The sequence below is a fragment of the Scyliorhinus canicula genome, chromosome 10 (genome assembly GCF_902713615.1).
Source record: "Scyliorhinus canicula chromosome 10, sScyCan1.1, whole genome shotgun sequence".
Classification (NCBI taxonomy): Eukaryota; Metazoa; Chordata; class Chondrichthyes; order Carcharhiniformes; family Scyliorhinidae; genus Scyliorhinus; species Scyliorhinus canicula.
Window position 1 is genome coordinate 60,110,225 of NC_052155.1, and position 23,345 is coordinate 60,133,569.

At 46.4% G+C, this 23,345-nt stretch overlaps 1 pseudogene; it reads left to right on the forward strand.

Annotated features, from left to right (window-relative positions):
• Window positions 1–17,374: 17,374 nt before the first annotated feature.
• Window positions 17,375–17,449, forward strand: LOC119972992 (annotated as a pseudogene).
• The last annotated feature ends 5,896 nt before the right edge of the window (window positions 17,450–23,345 follow it).

The window sequence follows — 23,345 nt, forward strand, 5'->3', positions numbered from 1 at the left end:
GTTTCACATTTTGCAAGCCGCTTGAAACTGCAAGGTCATTGATGTCAACCAGCTAAAAGGCCCCATTGTATGTTAAACACTGGGCGGCTGACCAGTACGAGTAGTTCCATTTCTATGGAAACACCTGGTCTAGAGATATAATTTATCAAACAAAACTGTGTTTTTCTAATTAATGATCGATGCAGGTGTATGGGAAAGTTGCACCAAGTTATATAAATACATATATCTCTTAAAATTGATAGACAGACAGTTTGGCCAAATTGAGTGAATTATAAATTAGTCAAAGCCAATCAGAAGTAAAAAGAACTTTACAGAACTTAAGATAATAATCTCCTTAAGAATCACTTCCTGGGATGGAAAAACTCATTCCGGAATCACTCTATTTTTTCTGAACCCTATGACTTTGCTGCTTGCTTTTGCTAATCACCATCTTTCTTTTGTTTAAATCACTTAGTTATGTTATTCTGTGTATTATGATTTGAAGCATTAACACGATCTGTATTTTAAAACTCAACCACTGTATTCGCTAAAGACAATCAATCTGACTGGCTTGCTGAAGGGCTAGTCGAAACTCTCTAAATGTTGTTTTGAAAATATGTTTACCAGTGGGCACAGCTGACTAATAAAGTTCCAGTGGACTTTGCCAGAAAGCACAGACTTGACCTCTGTTATTTGAGAACTAAGAAAGGATAACGGATATCCACGGCTCCGAATAGACACAGAGATCCTTCACCGCCTCTCTGCTATGTTGGCCAACACTGTGCCCATTTATTGCCTGACAAATTGCTGGCCAATTTCTCCCCTGTTGAGATTAAAACCAATGCTTTCAGAAAAGATTCTGCATCAGATTTGGAATATTTAAACAGGTGTGTGAAGGAAATTTGAAGCTGGTCGCAAATTGTTGCTATGAGCTGTGGAATTTACCAGGTTAAAAGCCCATGAAGTGGCAACAGAAGAATGTTTAAAAAATCCTTGTTTTGTGAAACAAGATGGATTAAGGACGAAATGAAATAAGGCACCAGCGTGGCTTTCCATTCAATCAAACCAGACAGAATAGTGCTCCCACTAACAATACAATGTATCAGTGAATGAACAGCAGCTGAAATGCTGGGGAGAGAGCCAAGGGATAGCCTGGTTTACTGGGTTCATGTACAATACTTAATATTAGTAAATCACATTATAATTCTGTTTGTATTAATTATCCAGCAAAGACCTTCAACTGCGCACAACTCTGATTTTAGAATTTCCACTCTCACAAAAGCACCCTGTGCTGCCGACAAAAACATCTCTGCATCTTTCATTTCTGTCACAGCAAGGCTTCGTTGATCAATCACTGCTAAAAAGAAAAAAATGAATGCTGGAGATCAGGAACAGAAACAAAAAACTGGTGGCAATGCATAGCAGAACCGATGGAGTGTTCCATCTGAAACGGTGACCTATCTTCCCTTTCAGATGTTGATTAGCCTACTGTGTGTTTCCAGCACTTTCTGTTCATAAATTTTTTCACACCAGCAGTCTCCCTTCCCTCCTCTGAATTTCTCATTGTCTACTCAAGTGTGGTCCTATATGGGCACAAATTAGCCTCTGGCACCTTACCCCAAACAGCCATTATTCTTATGTGAGGCTATGTAGTGAGTGTCGGGGTGAGACGCAGCTGGGTGGGGGAGGGGGTAGGTGGTGAATAAGATGTGGAGCTCGCCTTTAAAGCCGAGCTTGATCCTGTTTTGACTTCCGCACATAGGCAATTCCAGCAGTCCAGCAGGGTAACTGAAAAGTGATCAGGAGTCGGGATGTTGGTGTGTTCCCTTTCCTTAGTCTAAGCACGGAGGTCAATAGCAGAATTCCAATCATGGCTACGCTTTCTACGCTAACAACTGGAAAATGGATTTCAGCACATTGGATTTTCCCGTGTTTTAGCTAACTGATAGAAACAAGGTAACGCAGTGAAGCTGCACACATGAACACTGCAACTCACCATTAGCCAGTGTAGGCTCAGTGTAATTAAGAATTAATTAAGAATGTTATAGCCTTTGTTCATCATCAAATACAAATGAGGGTGTACAGAAGGAATCAAAGGGACGCACCTTGTCTGTTTTTTCTTTCAATACCCTTCAGGTTTATCCCACCAGCTGCCCTGATTTAAACCATCCAGTTCATTTGTTTTTGTTCCTTCTGTAAGTTTACTGGTTTTGAAGATAACGCTTGATTGCGCATATCCAGCAATTCAAGTGCATGCAAGCAGCGAAGGTTGTGAATAAACCTGGAGGAGACTCCAGAATGTCCTGCATGTCTGTTGTTACTGAGTCTGATGGACAGATATGACCCCTAAAAGAACTGAAAAGGACAAGTTGTTAAAACCCCTGGAAAATCAACTGAAACTTGAAAAAAAATATTTTCTGGCCTTAAAAACAAGCAGTGTACTATAAAATCTGGACCCAAATAAATGTATTATCCTTAAAATGAATGGTGTATTAATGGCTGCTCATCAAGCCTGCTCCCGCTGTTAATCAAAATCAGCAAACATTTTGTAATTTAAAAAAATCCCTAGTTTGTCTAAAGAGGATCTGATGGGTTGAGACACTTAAAAAATGTAATAGAAATGGCACTTCTGGAAGGTTGTGGCATACTGTTTTTTATGACGTCTCATGTTGCAGTTATGCTGCTCTTCTGCTGTTGGCGAAAAAGAATCTTATTCGCTTTTCACCGACACAAGAGTTACAACATAACTGAAAGTCACTCTGGTCGATTTGTGTGCTTTCTGGAGCTCTGGAATCAGTAGCGGCAGGTTTGTGGGGTGCACTTTGCACCTGAACGGTACCTGATGCCGTTGGAGAAAACATGAGTGTTAACATCTCAGACATTCACTTACATGAAGTTCACATTCCTGATCCTCCTTCACAGGCACAGCTAGGAGCAGATATTAGAAAACCATTGACAAAAGTTTTTTGTGTTGTGTTTCCTTGCTCAGGCCTGGGGTAATACTGGCATTCAGCCCCTCACAGCATCATCAGAATTTAATTTGGATGTTTTCAGAAACCACCCATTTGCCTTCTGGTGATATCTCTTGCATATCAGTAAAAACAGCAACATTAAATGACATCGCTTAGGAAGCGAGTGACATTGGAGGGATAAGCTGCTGTTCATCTGCCTAGTTTCGCCAGAAAGGGCAGGGTTAAAAGTGACTCTGGAATCTCAGTCAATGTGAGGAAAGATCAGAAAAGCAGGCAAATCAGTGCCTCATTCATGGTGCTCTCAGGGTTATGACCAGTAAGATAAATAGCTGCACAATTATGAGCAGAATAATCTGAATGCATTATCTGTATCGTCATTTTCGATCTGTAACCCTGTAGAGAAATACTTCCATACTAAGAGCAGAGTTGCACGATTATGGGGCTATATTCCCTGTGCTGTTACTCCACACATACTATCTTTGTGCTTTTCTTTGTCACTCTTACCAGACCTCCAGCAGGTTCACTGCATCATTAAAAAATCAGTCTCTCTGTTCGTGGTACATACTTCACGCCTAATGTGGTCATCTGCAAATGTCCTCCCCCACCAAAAATGTCATTATGTTGTTTCAGTATCATGTTTATCAGCATTTACCAGAGCTTTGTTATTTAGTTGGCTTTTCTCATTTGCTAATCAGTCATTTACACCATAAACTGTGCACTTCACAGTTGGATTAGCAAACTTTTTAACATATATTTTTAGCTGTGATTAATGCAGGTGCATTAATAACAGTGCATATTTTCCTTGTTATTATGAATTTGCACAGTTTTACCTACAGTTGATTCATTCAGGAGAAAACATATGTTTGTCTTTTTTTTGAGAAATGGAATGTCAGGCCATGTCTGGTTATGTTAAGTGATCTGTGCAAAGTCAGGTATATAATTTATATATCCACTAGGTGGAGCTCTATGATGGTACGAGTGTGCATGAGCATGAAGAACATAAGTGGACAATCCGCTATGGGGGATAATAAAGATGGCAGTTAAGCTTATATTAATTAGTAACGTTAAAAATGTGGATTATTTAAAGAAGGGCTCCAGCCTTTTATATGCTCATCGAGATAATTGTGAAAATCTAGAACCCTCATTGTCTGATTACCATAAAAGAACTCGTTATGAATGATATTTAGGAGGAAGCTATCACTCGTTTATTCAGGAAGGAATAAATGAAAATCTACTTTTAGTACCTACGATTCTAAAATTTTAACTGTTTTTTGGGACTGCATTTCAAGGGACACCATTATGCTGAAAATGATTCTGTCAAAGCTGTACAATTGAATCTTCCAGTTTAAGGCCTCAAATGTGTCAAAAATAGCCTTGTATAATTTGTCAAGTTGATCATGCCAATTTCTTGTTGTACAGCTCAGTACAATTTTCTATTGGATGTGATTCAACTGTCTTGTTTCACCCGACTTGATGTCGGGATGAGGCTGTTGAATCTCACAAGATTTAACGCAGGATCGTGAGATGTCGTGAACTGGATCTTGCCCTCACTGGGCGTGATCCAGATATGCATATTTAAATGACTAATTAAGCTAATTTACATATGTATTTGCCAGATTCTCCCAAGGGCCGGGTTTCACCGCCTGAAAGGCCTCGCCAGGGCGCCGTTTAGTAGTGGTCCACACAAACATGGACCAGTCGCAACAGCACCTGGGAGGCCTCCCAGGTCACTGGAGACCCCCAGATAGTCAGGCATTGGGTAGGGTGATACACTGGCATTCCTACTGGCACCTGGGCACCTTGGCAGTGCTAGCCTGGCACCTTGGCCGAGGCCAATAAAAACGGCCAAGTGCCGTTGAATCGAAGGGTCTTTCTTGGCGCTGCAGGTGCAACCTTAATACGGGAAGCCAACCAGACATAGTGGGTAGGGCGGCAGAGCCTTTGGTGAGTGGGGTTGTATACTGTAGGTTATCGTGTGATTAAAACCTTTGTCAGCTTTCATCAGTAACTTCAGTTGAAGCCTACCGGTGACAATAAGCAATTTTAATTTCATTTTATTTTGTGGTTACTCTGTCTACACCTAATGGACAGCCTTGAATTGGGTCCACTGCATCCAGCGGTAGGCCAGAGCCAGAAACAGAGGTTCTGTTGAATCCTGTTAACAAAGGCCCATTACTGTTTCCAGAAAGCTCTGTTCTTCAATGGCCCTAGCAGATCAACCACAGAAAATTAAACCTACAGATGAGTGTAAAGCCTCCCTAACTCCACCCTCAACTCATTCCCCTCACCCACTTACCCATCTATCCTCTTTATCCCCATGCCCTTACACCCACTCACCCTCTATACAATCTATGAACCCCCTCACCCCTTTACACTCCTTTAATGTCCATATGCCCCACACTCTTCCCACTTTCAAACCCCTTAACCCCCACTACATTCACCCCAACCCAATCCCTTCAACCTACTTACTCACTCACCCCATCCATTCACCCACCCAGCGTTTAGTATTTTTGGGGTGAGGTAGTGATGACTATATGCTGACTAAGTTGCCTGGAGGAGTTATTCTTCTCCATGATGGAATACACTGCCATATCTCTCTTAACCTTTTGTCTTTTCAGGAGGTATGGGTGCACAAAGCCCCAAGATGTCTTCAATCATGGTTAAGATGCAGATGCTGTAGCCAATGAAGCTGTGGAGAAGAATGCCATGAAACTTTCATGGGTCCCTTATTAACAGAGTATTTGTTATGGTGAGTTCTTCATTTCAGGTGCTTGTTGTGTCGTGCTTGATACCATTCAATAGGTCTTTTTAAAAATAAATTTAGAGTATCCAATTATTTTTTCCAATTAAGGGGCAATTTAGCATGGCCAATCTGCCTATCCTGCACATCTTTGGGTTGTGGGGGTGAAACCCACGCAGACACGGGGAGAACGTGCAAACTCCACACGGACAGTGACCCAGCGCCAGGTCCTCAGCGCCATAGGCGGCAATGCTAATTCGATAGGTCTGTATGAAGTGTTTGTAGTCTTAAGTAGATTAACAGTATGTATTTATTAACTACAAGACCACAGTAAACTCTTCATCCTAGGAGCTGTCTCCTTTCTTGTTTGGGCACATGGTTCTGTCCAACACTAGACAGACCCTTAGGTACTGGTCATGTATTCTACCGTATGGACGATACTTTAATCAATTCCACATGAACCTGATATGTGCTAGACTCTTATACTCCATCCTGCCCCCAAATTGTTTTAGCTGTAGGAGACAGAGCGTGATGACTGATGGCTGCTTTAGTGACGGGAAGCCAGTGTCCAGTGCCGTACCACAGGGATCTGTGCTGGGTCCCCTATTGTTTGTCATTTATACAAATTAAAAAGGGTCCTTTTGACTTATGGATGTTGTTCAGAAAGTTATTAAGGTTTACCTGTAGAGGATTGTATCTGTGGGGATTATCAGTGTTGTGAGTTGATAAACTGCTTACTGTGTGTTTACAAAGTGTTGACTGAATTCACAGAATAAACATTGTTTTGTTTTAAACATACTTTAGCTGTATACTCACACCTGTAATGTGGGCCCTTGTGCTCCCCATAACCAAAATCTATTTAAAGTTGTGGTCAGGTGAACTCCATGATATACTTTGGTGTTCTCTAAACCCTGGTCCGTAACAAATTGGGGGCTTGTCCAGGATAAAAGTCTATCTTTCGTGATTGGGTTGGCTTAGTGAACTTAAAGACAGTGAGGGGTGAGTATATTTGTCTTTACTTTTCAGGTGTGGTATTCCATGGTTAACTGGGGAATGTGTTGTGGACAATGGCTCTTTCCGATGCTCTGACGGTTTTTGGGGTGGAGAAGGTCACACATAGTACCTTACGAACAGAGATTAAAAACAGGCTTTTAGATTTGCCAAAAACATTGCAGTTAACATTACCTGACAGAATACAAAGGATGAGGGGTGGGATTCTTCAGAAGCCGGCGGTGCGGGCAACTCTGGCGTGAAGGAGTGGGTGAACCACTCCAGGGTCGGGCCGCCCCGAAGGTACGGAATTCTCCGCATCTTCAGGGGCTAGGCCGGCGCCGGAGTGGTTTGCGCGCGCCAACCGGCGCCGAAGAGCCTCCGCCGGACGGCACATGTTGGCGCATACGTGGGAGCGCCAGCGTGTGCTGGCATTATCCCTGCGCATGCCGGCCGGCGCAGAGGAATAGAGTGCCCTCACGGCACTGACCCGCCCGTGGATCGGTGGGCTCAGATCGCGGGCCAGGCCACCATGGGGGCACCCCCCGGGGCCAGATCCCCCTGCGCCCCCCCCGAGAGGTTTGCATGACTATCAGAGGAGGTATCTGGTACATATAAGGTGGTGAAAAAATCCACCTTGGGTGCATATGAACTGGTGCCTGAAGCCTGCAGACAAAGGGTTAAAAATCTAAGGAAAGAACCTGGTCAAACATACATGGGGCGGGATTCTCTAATAATGGGGCTATGTCCCCACTCTGGCGTGAAAACCTGTGCCAACGACTCCGGTGTCACTCTGGCCTCCGAAAGTGAGGAATTCTCCCCTTTGAAGGGGCCTAGGTTGGCGCCGGAGTGGTCCATACAGCTCCAGCCGGCGCAGAATAGCCCGCGCGAGTTAGCGCATGTGTGGAACGGCTGGCGTATTTCTGCACATGCTCGGAGGTTCCCTTCTCCGCAGCGGCCCCCGGCCAATATAGCGGAACCCCACAGGGGCCAGGCGCGGAGTAAAGTAGGCCCCCATGAAACCAGCCCGCCCGCCATTCGGTAGGCCCCGATAGCGAGCCAGGCCACCGTGGGGCCCCCCCCGGGGTTGGATCGCCCCGCCCACCCTCCAGGATGGCCTCCACACACTCACCTTCCAGGTACCGCCGTGTGGGAGATGAGTAATCCACTCGACCCTTTGGGGTCCAGAGTATCGCCGGGGGTGGGGGGCGCTTCAACGGCCCCCGACAGGCGTGATGGTGAGCCCGCTGGTGCCCGGAAAATGACACTGAAGAATGAGGAAGCCGGGGTAGGGGTGGCAGGGCGTGATTCTCGCGCATCCCCGGGGATTCTCCGACTCGGCGCCGGGTCGGAGAATCCCGACCATTGAGTTTGAAAGGATCAAACAGAATAATTTTGATAGGTGGATAAGGGCTTTGAAAATAGACCAAACGTCTGAAGCTCTCAGAGAAATTATACTTTTGGAGGAGTTAAAAAATTCAATTCCTGATGTAGTGAGAACTCATGTGGAAGAGCAGAGGGTTAAAAGTGTGATCTTAGCAGCAGAAATGAAAGATGATCATGAATTAGTTCATGAATCAAAGTTTTGTTTCTGACATCAGTTTCAACCTGTGAGGGATAGAAACTGGGGACATGAGAAATACTCACGTGGTAAAAGTAAAGGTGATCTGATGGGAGATAATGAGGAGAGTGTACCTCAGATTAAAAAGGAAATCCAGGAGGGTGGAAGAAACATGAAATGTTTCAAATGTTTTCACTGTAATAAACTAGGCCATGTAAAGTCACAGGGCGCAATTCTCCGCTCCCCACGCCAGGTGGGAGAATCGCGGGAGGGCCGGGCGAATCACGACACGCTGCCCTGGCGCCCCCCGCGATTCTCCCACCCCCCCTAAAATGGCGAGCGGCCTGACGAACCCGACTGGTTCATGCCGGCGCCAACCACACCTGGTTGCTGCCGGCGTGAACATCGCGCGACAGGTAAGTGTGGGGCCTGTGGGGGGCGGAGGGAGGATCGAGCACCACGGGCGTGCTCAGGAGGTGACTGGCCCACTATCAGTGCCCACCGATTGTCGGGGCGGCGTCCCTAAGAGACGCACTCTTTCCCCTCCGCCGCCCCGCAAGATCAAGCCACCATGTCTTGCGGGGCAGCGGAGGGGAAGACGGCAACTGTGCATCCGCGGGTTGGAGCCAGCCAACCTGCACATGCGCAGCTGACTTCACTTAGGCGCCGCCATCGCGTCATTCTCGGCTCGCTACTTTGACGCAAGCGTCAAGGCCCGGCGGCCGGGTTTCTCGCAACATCGCTCCTAGCCCCCTGGGGGTGGGGGGGGGGGGGGGGTGGGGTGAATAGGGTGCGAGGAGCGGCCTCCGACGCAGTTGTGAAACTCGGCCGAGTTCACAACGGCTTTCCCGATGCCGCGCAGCATCGGAGAGTCGCGCCCACAGTGTTGGTGTTGGAAGAAAAGCACTGGTAAGGCTGATGTGGTAAAACAGGACAAGCCAGTGGGATTTGTTAAAGTGGCAAAGAAAAGCCCAAGTGAAGCGAAGGAGGTACAAAACTTTGGACAGCCTGATCAAGAGGTGATTGATAAGAAGATGCCAGATGTCTTGAAAGAATTTACTTGTGTGGGTAAAGTTTACTCATGTGTACCAGAAGGAGCAGGTAAAGAAGTCACAATTTTAAGAGATCCAGGAGCTAGTCAATCCTTGATGGTAAGAGATGAGGAGTTATGTAGTTTGGGAGGAATATTGCCAGAAAAGGTCATAATATGTGGAATTCAGGGTGAGAAGAGTAGCGTTCCATTATAGAATTTAAAAAAAAATAGAATTTACAGTGCAGAAGGAGGCCATTCGGCCCATTGAGTCTGCACCAGCTCCTGGAAAGAGCACCCTACCCAAGGTTAACACCTCCACCCTATCCCCATAACCCAGTAACCCCACACAACACTAAGGGCAATTTTGGACACTAAGGGCAATTTATCATGTCCAATCCACCTAACTTGCACATCCTTGGACTGTGGGAGGAAACCGGAGCACCTGGAGGAAACCCACGCACACACGGGGAGGATGTGCAGACTCCGCACAGACAGTGACCCAAGCCGGAATCGAACCTGGGACCCTAGAGCTGTGAAGCGATTGTGCTATCCGCAATGCTACCATGCTGCCCTATTTTATATTATATAAGGTAAGGTTGGAAAGTTCAGTGAAGAGTGGTGAAGTGGTAGTAGGAGTAGTAGGAGCAATAGAGAAACTATCTTGTCCAGGAACACAGTTTATCTTGGGTAATGATACAGCTGGAATGCAGGTGGGAGCGATGCCTACTGTGGTTGATAAGCCAGTGGGAAAATCAGACAACTGAAGTGTTGAAGGACGAATATCCTGGGATTTTTCTGGATTGTGTAGTAACAAGGTCGCAAAGTCACATGTTAAGACAAGAGGAGAAATCAAAGAGTGAAGATAAAATTGAAGTGCAATTATCAGAAACGATTTTTGATCTGATGGTTGGAAAAGAACAAGAACAGGTGGAGGATGAGGCAGCTCTTTTTAGTTCAGGAAAATTGCCGGAGTTACAACAGAAAGATATAGAAATAAAACGGATGTATCAGAAAGCGTACACGGATGAGGAATCTGAGAGTATACCAGAGTGTTATTACCGTAAAAGTGATGCCTTGATGCGAAAATGAAGAGGATGAAAAGTGGGCAGAAGTTCATCAAGTAGTATTGCCGGTAGGGTATAGAAAGGAGGTGTTGCGAGCAGCACATGAGGTACCAGTGGGAGGTCATTTGGGTGTATGGAAAACTCAAGCTAAAATACAAAAACATTTTTATTGGCCTGGACTACATAAAGGTGTAGTTTCAAATTTGCTGATGACACCACCGTGGTGGGTCAGATTTCAAAGAGTGACGAGACAGAGTACAGGAATGTGATAGAGAATCTGGTGAACTGGTGCGACGACAATAATCTCTCCCTCAATGTCAACAAAACAAAGGAGATTATCATCGACTTCAGGAAGCGTAGTGGAGAACATGCCCCTGTTTACATCAATGGGAATGAAGTAGAAAGGGTCGAGAGCTTCAAGGTTTTAGGTGTACAAATCACCAACAACCTGTCCTGGTACTCCCAAGCAGACACTATAGTTAAGAAAGCCCACCAACGGCTCTACTTTCTCAGAAGACTAAGGAAATTTGGCAAGTCAGCTACGACCCTCACCAACTTCTGCAGATGCACCATAGAAAGTATTGTTTCTGGTTGTATCACAGCTTGGTATGGAGCCTGCTCTACCCAAGACCACAGGAAATTACAAAAGGTTGTGAATGTAGCCCAGTCCATCACGCAAACCAGCCTCCCATCCATTGACTCTATCTATAATTCCCACTGCCTCAAAAAGGCAGCTAGCATAATTAAGGACCCCACGCATCCTAGACATACTCTCTTCCACCTTCTTCCGTCAGGAAAAAGATACCAAAGTTTGAGGTCACGTACCAACCGACTCAAGAAAAGCTTCTTCCCTACTGCTAGCAGACTTTTGAATGGACCTACCTCGTATTAAGTTGATCTTTTCTCTACACCTTGCTATAACTGTACTTTATATTATGCAGTCTCTCCTTCCTTCCCTATGTAATGTATGCATTGTTTGTACAGCATGCAAGAAACAATACTTTTAATTGTATACTAATACAGGTGACAATCATAGATCAAATCAAATCATAAAAATTTGTTGATTATGTCACACATGTTAAGTGATAGGGAAACCTCAAGTAGTGATAAAGCCAGCACCCTTAATACCCATTCCAGCATTTGAGGAACCTTTTACAAGGGTCCTAATTGATTGTCCAGGACCGCTTCCAAAAACAAAAAGTGTGAATCAATATCTTTTGACTATAATGGATATGTCTACTAGGTTTCCAGAGGCCATTCCAGTACGCAATATTACAGCTGGAAAGATTGTGGAGGAGTTACTTAAATTTTTTACTAGATATGGGCTACCCACTGAAATACAATTGGATCAAGGATCAAATTTTACCTCAAGGTTATTCAAAGAAGTTATGGAGAGCTTAGGTATAAAACAATTTAAATCAACTGCCGACCATCCAGAATTGCAGGGAGCGTTAGAAAGGTGGCATCAAACATTAAAGACAATGCTGAGGGCTTATTGTCAAGATTATCCAGAGGATTGGGATAAAATAATTCCATTCATATGGTTTGCAATGAGGGAAGCACCTAATGAGTCAATCAAATTTAGTCCTTTTGAACTAATTTTTGGTCAAGAGGTAAGAGGACCACTTAAATTGATTAAGGAAAAATTGGTGAGTGAGCAGTCGGAGCTGACATTATTGGACTATGTCAAATTTTAGGGAATGATTAAATAGAGCAGGGGAATTGACCAGACAACATTTAAAAGTTGCACAAAATGTGATGAAACAGGTAGCGGACAAGAAAGCAAAAATTTGTAGTTTTGCCAGTGGAGATAAAGTTTTAGTATTGTTACCAGTGGTAGGTGAACCTTTAAAAGTAAGGTTTTGTGGACCTTATCAGATTAAAAGGAAATTAAGTGAGGCGAATTATGTGGTAAGAACGCCGGATAGAAGGAAAACTCACAGAGTGTGTCATGTGAATATGCTTAAAAGGTACTTTGAAAGGGAAGGAGAGCAAAAGGAGGAGGTTTTAATGATTCTAGCTCAAAGTGAAGGACTGAATCCAGGGACTCTGAATTTGGCATCCCTCAAATTAAATTGGAAAATGAGGATGTTCTTCAAAATTGGGATAAATTGTTGAGTTACCTTCCAGAGGAAAAACAAACTGACCTGAAAGAGTTATTGATATCACATGGTAAAGTTTGCAGAGATAAATTGGGAAGTACTAAAATGGCTATACATGATGTAGATGTGGGAAATTCTGTTCTAATTAAACAACATCCATATAGACTTAACCCTTTAAAATTGGCACAGGTTAACAAAGAAATTGAAAGTATGCTTGAAAATGGCATAATTGAAGTGGGTTGCAGCCAATGGAGCTCACCCATAGTGATGGTACCGAAATCGGATGGTACCCAACAATTGTGTGTGGACTATAGAAAGGTTAACGCCATTACAAGAACGGACTCTTATCCTATTCCACGCTTCAAGGACTGCATTGAGAAGGTGGGACAATCAGCTCTTATTTCCAAAGTGGATTTACTTAAAGGTTACTTTTATCTGAAAGGGCGAAGGAGATTTCAGCTTTTGTGAGTCCAGATGGTATATACCAATTCAAAGTTATTCCATTTGGCATGAAAAATGTCCCAGCCATATTTCAGCGGTTAACTAAAAAATTTGTTTCAGGATTACCCAATTGCGTGGTATACATCGACGATCTGGTAATTTTTAGTCAGACATGGAAAGAACATTTGAAGCATCTGATGGAGTTATTCGATCAACTTCAGGAGGCGGGTTTGGTGGTAAACCTAGCCAAAAATGACTTTGGAAATGTGGTGAAAGGCATCACACTAGAGGGAGCACCAGAGACATGACACACAGACATTCAACCAATAGGCCAGTAAGATAGGACACGACCAATGGGCATTCACGATACACACAGAGGTGACACTACCACAGGGGGGCATTACACCAACCCATATAAAAAGACACAGCTTTCCAGTGGAGACACTCAGTGAGTATACAGGGTTGATTTGAAACACATCACACCCACCACGTGGATTGTAGCAGACTGGTTTGTCAGTCTGAGTAGCTATAGCAGGATTATAGCAGGCGAGTCGAATACAAGTAGGAGAATTGTTAACAGTTTTAATAAATGTGTTGAAGCTCTCTCCAAGTCTGAACCTTCCATTGTCAGAGAGCACATCAAGGAAGCAGCTTATGCTACGTCAAGAGCATAACAAAATAGGAAAAGCCCAAGTTTCCGTGGCCATACATTGGACAGGGTCGAATGGTCCCATGGGACGTGAAAACAAATGTTATTGAGGAGTTTCCAATACCCTCGACACGAAGGGAAATAATGTGATTTTTTGGCATGAATGGATTATACCAGAAATTTGTGCCGAATCTTTGCAGTGTGGTCGCTCCACTGACGGACTTGCTAAAGAAGCGTAGCAAATTTCTGTGGACAGCGGAGTGTCAACAGGCATTTGACGGCCTGATGGCTGTGTTAACCACTGCTCCTGTGTTGGCCATCCCAAATTACACAAAACCATTCAAAGTGGCTGTGGATGCGAGTGATGTGGGTATAGGTGCGGTGCTCTGACAAGAAGATGATGGAGGACTAGAACGGCCTATAGGTTATTTTACAAAGAAATTAAATAAGCACCAGAAGAAGTATTCAACAATTGAGAAGGAGACTTTGAGCTTGGTGCTGGCTTTGCAACATTTTCACATTTTTGTGACTGGCAATTCATCTGACACAATTATATACACTGATCATAATTCGTTGACGTTTTTGGAACAATTCCAGAATAACAATGCCAGACTGTTTCGATGGAGTTTATTGTTACAGCCATTTCATTTAAAAATAATACATGTTGCAGGACGAGAAAATGTGATAGCCGATATTTTGTCACGAATGTGATGAAGAGAAACAGGTTCGGTGGAGGAAGAAGAACTAAAACGGACTGTGTTATAAATGTTTGCATGTTTTGTTTTGTTATTAAAAAATCGTATATTTACTGTCAATGTTCCTTGAAGGAAAGTGAAAAGGTGAAAAATGAAACCATCTTGAAGTTGATGGTTTAATTTTTTTTTGGGGCGAGGTGTCATGGGAGTGTATCCTTAAGAAATAGGTGTTTATCAAATAGCTGCAGTGATGTTATTGTGTAGGTGGAGCTGGAATGTGATTCTGTCTTTTACTTTCATTTTGAGCTGGGAGCTGCGTTGTGTCTTAGTTTTGCTTTCAGTTGAAAGCTGTATTTTGACTACAAGGATGTTGGAGCCTCTCTCTGTATGTTAAAAAGATGTTCAGATCACTTGATAATTTAAATGTGATACCTGCTTTCTGTCGAGATTTCAAACCTGCTGTCTTTGTCAGAAGGGGTCATTTTGACTTATGGATAACTTTAGGAAAGTTATTAAGGTTTACCTATAGAGGATTGTATCTGTGGGGACTTTTAATGTTGGGAGTTGATAAACTGTTTACAGTGTTTTGACAAAGTGTTGACTGAATTCATAGAATAAACATTGTTTTGTTTTAAACATACGTTTGTTCCCTGTTGCATCACACCTGTAAAGTGGACCCTTGTTCTCCCCATAACCAAAATCTATTTAAAGTTGTGGGTCAGGTGAACTCCATGAAATACTTTGGTGTTCTCTAAACCCTGGTCCATAACAATAGGGTGGTGAAAAAGGCATTTAGGATTCTTGCTTTACCAATAGAGGCATAGATTACAAAAACAGGGCAGTCATGTTAGAGCTGTACAGAACTTTGGTGAGGCCACAGCTAGAATACTGTGTGCAGAATACTGAATACTAGAATACTGAATACTAGAATACTGGTCGCCACGTTATAGGAAGGATATGATTGGACTGGAGGGAGTGCAGAGGGAATTCCCCAAGATGTTGCCTGCGATGGAACATTTTAGGTATGAAGAGAGGTTGGATAGGCTTGGGTTGTTTTCGTTGGAGCAGAGAAGATTGAGGGGTGACCTGATCGAGGTATACAAAATTATGAGGGGCATGGACAGGGTGGATAGGGAGTAGCTGTTCCCCTTAGTTCAAGGGTTAGTGACAAGGGGACATAAGCTCAAGGTGAGGGGCAGGAGGTTTAAGGGAGATTTGAGGGAAAACATTTTTACCCAGAGGGTGGTGACGGTCTGGAATGATAGAATCATAGAATTTATAGTACAGAAGACCATTCGACTATCAAGTCTGCATCGGCCCTTGGAAAGAGCACCCTATTTAAGCCCACGCCTCCACACTGTCCTCGTAACCCGACCTAACCTTTTGGATTTTAAGGGGCAATTCAGCATGGCCATTACATCTAACCTGCATATCTTTGGACTGTGGGAGGAAACTGGAGCACCCGGAGGAAACCCACGCAGACACGGGGAGAAAGTGCAAACTCCGCACAGTCATACAAGTCAGGAATTGAACCTGGGACCCTGGGACTCTGAGGCAGCAGTGCTAACCACTGTGCCACCATGCTGCACTGCCTGGGAGGGCGGTAGAGGCGGGTTGTCTCACATCCTTTAAAAAGTACCTGGATGAGCACTTGGCACATCATAACATTCAAGGCCATGGGCCAAGTGCTGGAAAATGGGTTTAGGTAGGCAACGCAGGTGGTTTTATGCGTCAGTGCAGACTCGATGGGCCGAAGGGCCTCTTCTGCACTGCATTATTCTGTGATTCTGTGACATTTTTCCCAATGTATTTCAAGTTTTTCTAGTTTACCCCAAGCATTTACATTGTTATTACTATCCCATCTCCCCCCTTCAAGCCCTGAGTTTATAGAGTCAGATGGTCTGGATTACTTGTTTGCATTACTTTTGGAAGAATGGTCGGCTCTGTCACTGGTGGTAAACTCTGTTGATTTGGAAGTTGTTCTGACATCTGGATATCCTCCTTCGTGACTGCTCCCTGCAAAGTGAGACTGGACGGTCAAGGCATGTTTCTCCTGACTGTACCCTCTGGGATACCAGATAGAACCTGTGTCTTTATGGTCGAGGATAATAAAAAAATTCCAAAAACTGCAGTTAATGCAGAGGAACGTTATGCAATAACCACCACTGGCGATACGGTATTGAATAAACTAATGGGATTAAAGGCAGAAAAGTCCCGGGAACGGATGGCCTGCACCCTAGGGTATCAAAGGAGGTGGCAGAGAGATAGTGAATGCATTGGTTATGATATTTCAAAATTCCCTGGATTCTGGAAATGTCCCAGTGGATTGGACACACGCTAATGTGATGCCCCTATTCAAATAGGGAGAGGGGTAAAAAGTAGGAAACTATAGACTGGTTAGCCTGACCTCTGTGGTGGTAAGTTGCTGGAATCAATCATTAAGGAGGACATGACTGAACATTTGGAAAGAAAAAAACTCAATCCACCATTGTGAGCATGGTTTTAAGAAGGGTACGTCATGCTTGAATTCTTTGAGGATGTAACCAACAAGGGTGGATAATGGGAAACCTATGGATGTGCTATATCTAGACTTCCAGACGGCTTTTGACAAAGTGCTGCATAAAAGACTGATCCAGAAGATGAGATTGCAGGGGAATGGGGGTTGAATACTAGATTAGATGGATTATTGGCTGACTGGTAGAAAGCAAAAGGTCGGGATAAATGCGTGCTTCTCTGGCTGGCAAACTGTAACTAGCAGGGTGCCGTAGGGGTCAGTCCTCAGACCTCAACTGTTTACAATCTATATAAACAATCTGCAAGTAGAGATAGAGTGTAACATAGCAACATTTACGGATGATCGTAAAATAGGTGGGAAAGCAGGCAGTGGAGAGGAGATAATAGATAGGCCAGGAGAATGGCCAAAATTGGCAGATGGAGTTGATTGTGGATAAGTGTGAGGTTATCCATTTTTGCCAAGAAAATAGAAAGGTAGAGAGGTGGATTGAGACAAGGAAGAGATCATCCATGATCTGATTGAATGGCGGAGCAGGCTCAAGGGGCTGAATTCTACTCCTAATTCCTCTGTTCCTATGTAAGACCGAGGTTACTTTCTCAAGGATATTTTGTAACTCAACAAAGTGAGCACCATGTGCTCGCGTCAGCAGCACATATACTAAAATTGGAATGATACAGACAAGATTAGCATGGCCCCTGCGCAAGCATGGGGGGGGGGGGGAGAGTACACACCAAGACTGACAATATCAATATGTAATATGAGAACCACATGTGCTGTAAATACTAAATGTAAAATGTTACTGTTTATAAATTGAAAATCGAATAAAAATATTTTTTTCAAAAGTGAGCACCAAAGACCTGCACCATGGAGCTGAGATCATCATCCAAAACAGCATTCGCATTGCCTTCTGTGCTGGGAAGTCCTGCTGCAAGGTGTGTCACCTATCCTGAATGACGTGGAGAACAGCAGCTGTTTGTGAGCCTTGTTTCTTGCGGGCAGCGTGAGGCTAATTCCTAACTGAGTTTGAGAGTTGGCTGCCATCGTTTCACAATCTCAATTTGAAGGCTAGGCATTTTGGGTTTGATGAAGCACGTTGTATCCGGTCTTCGAGCCTGATGTGGTTTGGAGATGCCAACCTCTTGCCTTAGACTATACTATCCTCAATGCCCATCATGAGGGGCTGGAGGTGGCTGGTGATGGGACCATCAATTCACCAGACACGTGTTTCCGATATGAATCTAGGCTTTAATCGACTTACTTCAGAGCCAGCCTGTTACCCGTTGATGAACTCTTAGTGAACTCAGGCTGACTCTGGACAAGGGTATTTATACAGCATCACTTGGGGGAGGAGTCGTGGGCGGAGCCAAGGATGGAGCCCAGTACAAGTTCCTGAGTACTCCCAGAGCTACTCCTCCTAGTGGTAGGATAGTGCTACTGCGCTTAGAAAGACAGTGTGAATTATCATATATATATATTACATTCACCACATTCACCCCCTCAAAAAAATCAAGTCCGGCGGGGGTGGTGGCCTACAACGTCAATCTGTCCGGTGGTTGAATTGTCCGCTGTGATCTGTGGAGCACCGGTGTTGCAGCCTCTTGTGGTGGCTGAATGGGTGTTGTGTGCTGGGGTACGATGGCGGACTCCAGGGAGGGTTGTATCCGAGCTTCATACTCTCCTGGTTCGACCGGGGACTGGGGGCGCTGGGGGCTGGCCAGCGCGTGTGTGCGGAACTGGTGGAGCGAGCTCGTGGGCTCGGGAGCGCGAGGGAGTGGCAGCATGGGGTGTAGGGTGAGAGGTTCTACTGTGGGGGTAGAGGGGGCGCTGGATCCGGCGGGTGCCAGATCCCGGAGGGGTACCGTGTCCTGACGGCCGTCAGGGAACTCGACGAATGCGTACTGGGGGTTGGAATGGAGCAGGCGCACCTTTTCAACAAAGTAAACATTCTTGTTAGTTGAGGGGAGTGGCCCTGTGAAATCAATCGCGAGCCGTTCAAAGGGCCTAGAAGCCTTGACCAGATGGGCCCTGTCTGGTCTATAGAAGTGCGGTTTGCACTCCGCACAGATCGGGCAGTCCCTGGTGACCGCTTTTACCTCCTCGTTGGAGAAAGGCAGGTTTCTGGCCCTGATGTAGTGGGCAAGCCGGGTGACCCCTGAGTGGCAGAAGTCATTGTGGATCACTTTTACTCGGTCGATCTGCGTGCTGGCGCATGTCCCGCGGGATAGGGCATCCAGAGGCTCGTTGAGCTTCCCGGGTCGATATTTAATATCGTAATTGTAGGTGGAGAGTTCAATCCTCCACCTCAGAATTTTTTCGTTTTTAATTTTGCCCCTTTGCGAGTTGTCGAACATGAAGGCAACCGATCTTTGGTCAGTGATGAGGGTGAACCTCCTACCTGCGAGGTAGTGCCTCCAGTGACGGATAGCCTCCACAATGGCTTGTGCTTCTTTCTCGACTGAGGAGTGCCGGAGTTCTGAAGCAGAGAGGGTACGGGAGAAAAATGCGACTGGTCTCCCTGCCTGATTTAACGTGGCTGCAAGAGCTACCTCTGAGGCATCGCTCTCTACCTGAAATGGAGTGGATTCATCCACCGCCCGCATGACCGCTTTGGTGATGTCCTCCTTGATGCCGTCGAAGGCCTGGTGTGCCTCGGCTGACAGGGGAAATCGTGTGGTCCTAAAGAGTGGGTGGGCTTTGTCCGCATATTGAGGGACCCGCTGGGCGTAGTAGGAAAAGAAGCCCAAGCACCGTTTGAGGGCCATGGGGCAATGGGGGGGGGGGGGGGGGGGGGTGTTCTAAGAGTCCGGGTCGGGGCCCAGGACTCCGTTTTCCACGACATAGCCGAGGATGGCTAGTCTGGTTGTGCGGAAAACGCATTTTTCCTTGTTGTACGTGAGTTTCAGTTTCTGTGCCGTCTGGGGAAAACGGTGGAGGTTGGCGTCGTGGTCCTGCTGGTCATAGCCGCAGATGGTGACATTGTCCAAGTACGGAAATATGGCCCGCAGCCCGTACTGGTCCACCATCGGTCCATTGCTTGTTGGAACACCCAGACCCCATTAGTGGCGCCGAAAGGGACCCGGAGGAAATGGAAGAGGCGGCCATCGGCCTCGAATGCCATGTAGTGGCGGTCCTCCGGGCGGATTGGGAGCTGCTGGTATGCAGACTTCAGATCCACTGTGGAAAAGAGCCGGTACTGGCCGATCTGGTTTACCATGTCTGCAATCCTGGGGAGGGGATACGCGTCGAGGAGCGTAAATCTATTTATGGTCTGACTATAGTCGACCACCATTCGGAATTATTCCCCGGTCTTAACGACCACCACCTGAGCTCTCCAGGGACTATTGCTGGCCTCTATAAACCCCTCACTGAGTAGCCTTCGGACCTCTGCTCTGACAAATACCCTATCCTGCAGGCGATACCGCCTGCGACGAGTGGCTACGGGTTTATAGTCCTTTGTAAGATTGGCAAAGAGAGGAGGGGGGGGGGGGGATTTTGCAGCGTAGCGAGGCTGCAGATCGTGAGTGGGGGCAGGGGCCCTCCGAAGCTGAGGGTTAGGCGCTTGAGGTTACATTGGAAGTCTAGGCCTAATAAGAGTGGCACGCAGAGTTCGGGCAAAATGTAGAGTTTGAATTTCGAGTAGCTAGCGCCTCGGATTGTGAGTGTCGAGGCGGTGCGCCCCTGGATCTGGACCGAATGGGAGTCTGAAGCGAGCGAGATAGTTTGCTGCACGGGGAAAACGGGGAGAGAACAGCGTCTTACCAGGTCTGGATGTATGAAGCTCTCAGTGCTCCCGGAGTCGAAGAGGCATGGCGTTCTGTACCCGTTGATATGGACCTCTGCCATCGAGTTTCGTAGATTCTTTGGTCGTGATTGGTCCAGGGTGACCGCGCTGAGTTGCGGGTAGATGGCGGCTCGATCAGCTGTGCTGGAGTGGCCCCGTGATGACTGCCCTCTGAGTTCATAGTCAAATTCTTCCGCAGAGTTGTCCGAGCGCGGAGATGCCGATCGGGCCCGTGGATCGCACGTGGCGGGCGCGAGGAAGATGGCGTCCAAGATGACGGCCCCCATGAGTCGCACGTGGCCGGCTGCGTGGTGGAGGTTTTCCAAGATGGCGGCCCCCATGGATCGCACGTGGCTGGAGGGGGCGGAGTCGGGGCATAGGCCGCAGTGTTTCGGGTCCCGCGGGCCTGCGAGTGAGGGGAGCGATTACTTCGAGTAGCTGGGGAGTTGGAAGCTGGGGCCCTTTTAGCGAGGCACACTCTTGCGTAATGGCCGTTTCGCCTGCAGCTGCTGCAGGTTGCGTTGCGGGCTGGGCAGTGCTGCCGCGGGTGCTGGTTCTGGCCGCAGAAATGGCAGGCTGGAGCTGCATAGTGGCTGGCTGGGGCAGCATGGTGGCTGGCTGGAGCAGCATAGTGGCTGGCTGGAGCAGCATAGTGGCTGGCTGGAGCAGCATAGTGGCTGGCTGGAGCAGCATAGTGGCTGGCTGGGGCAGCATGGTGGCTGGGCGGCCGCGTAGCACAGGCCTGGGGGAGTCGCTGGTCGGGGGCCCATGATTGGGTCGCGGGGTCCGCGGGGTACGCGTTAAGGCTGCGGAAGGATACCTCCATTGTGATAGCAGCTTCCACAGTCGTTTCTAAGTCCTGGGCCCCCTTTTCCAGCAGTCGTTGGCGCACATAGTTAGACCTGAGGCCCGCTACAAAAACATCGCGTACAGCAAGTTCCCTGTGTTCAGCCGCGGTAACCGCTTGATAATTACAGTCATTGGACAAATTATTGAGTTCCCTTAGAAATTCAGCGAGTCGTGAACACATGGCGAGCGTAAACTTCATTAATAGGCCTTACATAAATTTTATCGAGAACTGCTAGCACCGCAGTATATGAACTGGCTGCGTTTAGTTGCGTAGAGATTCTGTGGCTCACCCTCACGTGCAGTAGACTTAGCTTCTGATTCTCTGTCGTTTCGGCTGTGCTCGCTTCTGCCAGGTAGGCCTTGAAGCACCGCATCCAGTGGGAGAAGATTTCTTTAGCCTCTGCATCCTGCGGGTCGAGTTCCAGGCGTTCAGGCTTGAGGGCCGATTCCATAATCGATCTTTACTATTCTTAAGTCGATTAAATTGATGGGACCATCAATTCACCAGACACGTGTTTCCGATATGAATCTAGGCTTTAATCAACTTACTTCAGCCTGTTACCCGTTGATGAACTCTTAGTGAACTCAGGCTGACTCTGGACAAGGGTATTTATACAGCTGCACTAGGGGGAGGAGTCATGGGCGGAGCCATGGGTGGAGCCCAGTACAAGTTTCTGAGTACTCCCAGAGCTACTCCCCCGAGTGGTAGGATAGCGCTACTGCGCTTACAAAGACAGTGTGAATTATCATATATATATATATTACATTCACCACAGCTGGTCATCCCCACACTCGCCAGGGCCTAAGTAACTTGCTGCCTGGGCAACCAGGGGGGAGGGGGGGGGGGGTTGCTGGCGGACGTGATGGCGCTTCAGTTGATGGAGTTTTTCTGAGGGTTGCTCGATGATCCTGCCATGTCTTTGGCATTTCCAAGAGACATAAATGGGTTGAGGAAAGCCCCCAATTAGAGCTAATCGCATCGTGTTTTTATTTTGTTTACTTTGAATTTTGAGGATCCGTGCTTCTCTCCTACGAAGGCCTGGACAGATCATGTATCCTGGAGAGGACTGGGTTCCTTGTGATTCTCCCTTGTGGCATTTTTGGAGCTATTGGAGTATGGGGAAATGAGTGGTGACTCTTGCTTGGGTGTGGTCGGTTAATCCTTGTGTGGTTTGTTGTATTAGAGTCTGAATGCTATGCTCTGCATTGTTGGAGCCTTTTTTCGGTTTTGGGGGTAGGCTTGATGGGGGAATTAGCAGCCCTTCTCCAAGTAGTCTTATATAGTGGTTTTCTGAGTATATTCTTCATTGCAGCTGGGTGTTCTATGGGGAGACAGTGCTTTTGTCTCTGTTGAGACAGTGCAGCTCTTTCTCCTTGTAATGGCGTACAATACTGGTTTGTGCCCAACATTCTTGGGTGAATTTGAGTGTTTCTCTCATAGCGGGGTTTCATCTCTTTATCTGGGTGAGCAGTGTGCTGAATAGACCCTGTTTCAGGGTTATGGACTGGTTTCCTTATCATTTCGGGGTGGAGGGAAGGGATTTCTTGATAGTTCTTCTCCTCTTCAGCAGTGGGGTCTCCTTGGTAAAGGCTGATGTAATTTTCCTAGTGTTGGTTGGGCTGATGAACTGCCCTGGTATGGTTAGTGAAGAGTTGGGGTGGTTGGATGGTAAGCCTTGGTCTCTACTGTGTGTCTTGGGGGTCCCGACTCCGTTGTGTAAGAAATGTACTGGACTAGGCCCGTCTGTTGTGGTGGCTGGTATCCTTTTTTCCCTCCCTTATGCTTGGGATGTCGCTTCTCGAAGGCACTTAGTAGGGACATCCTGAGAGGACTTCTTAGTCAATGAGGGTGTCGGGCTGAGTCAGGTCCTGTACTGTGGTTGATACCCTGTTCCCCCGCACTCCCCTTATGGCTCTGATGTTGCTTTGTCTGGATGGGCAGCTTTGTATCTCCTTTGTCACATGGTAGTTGGT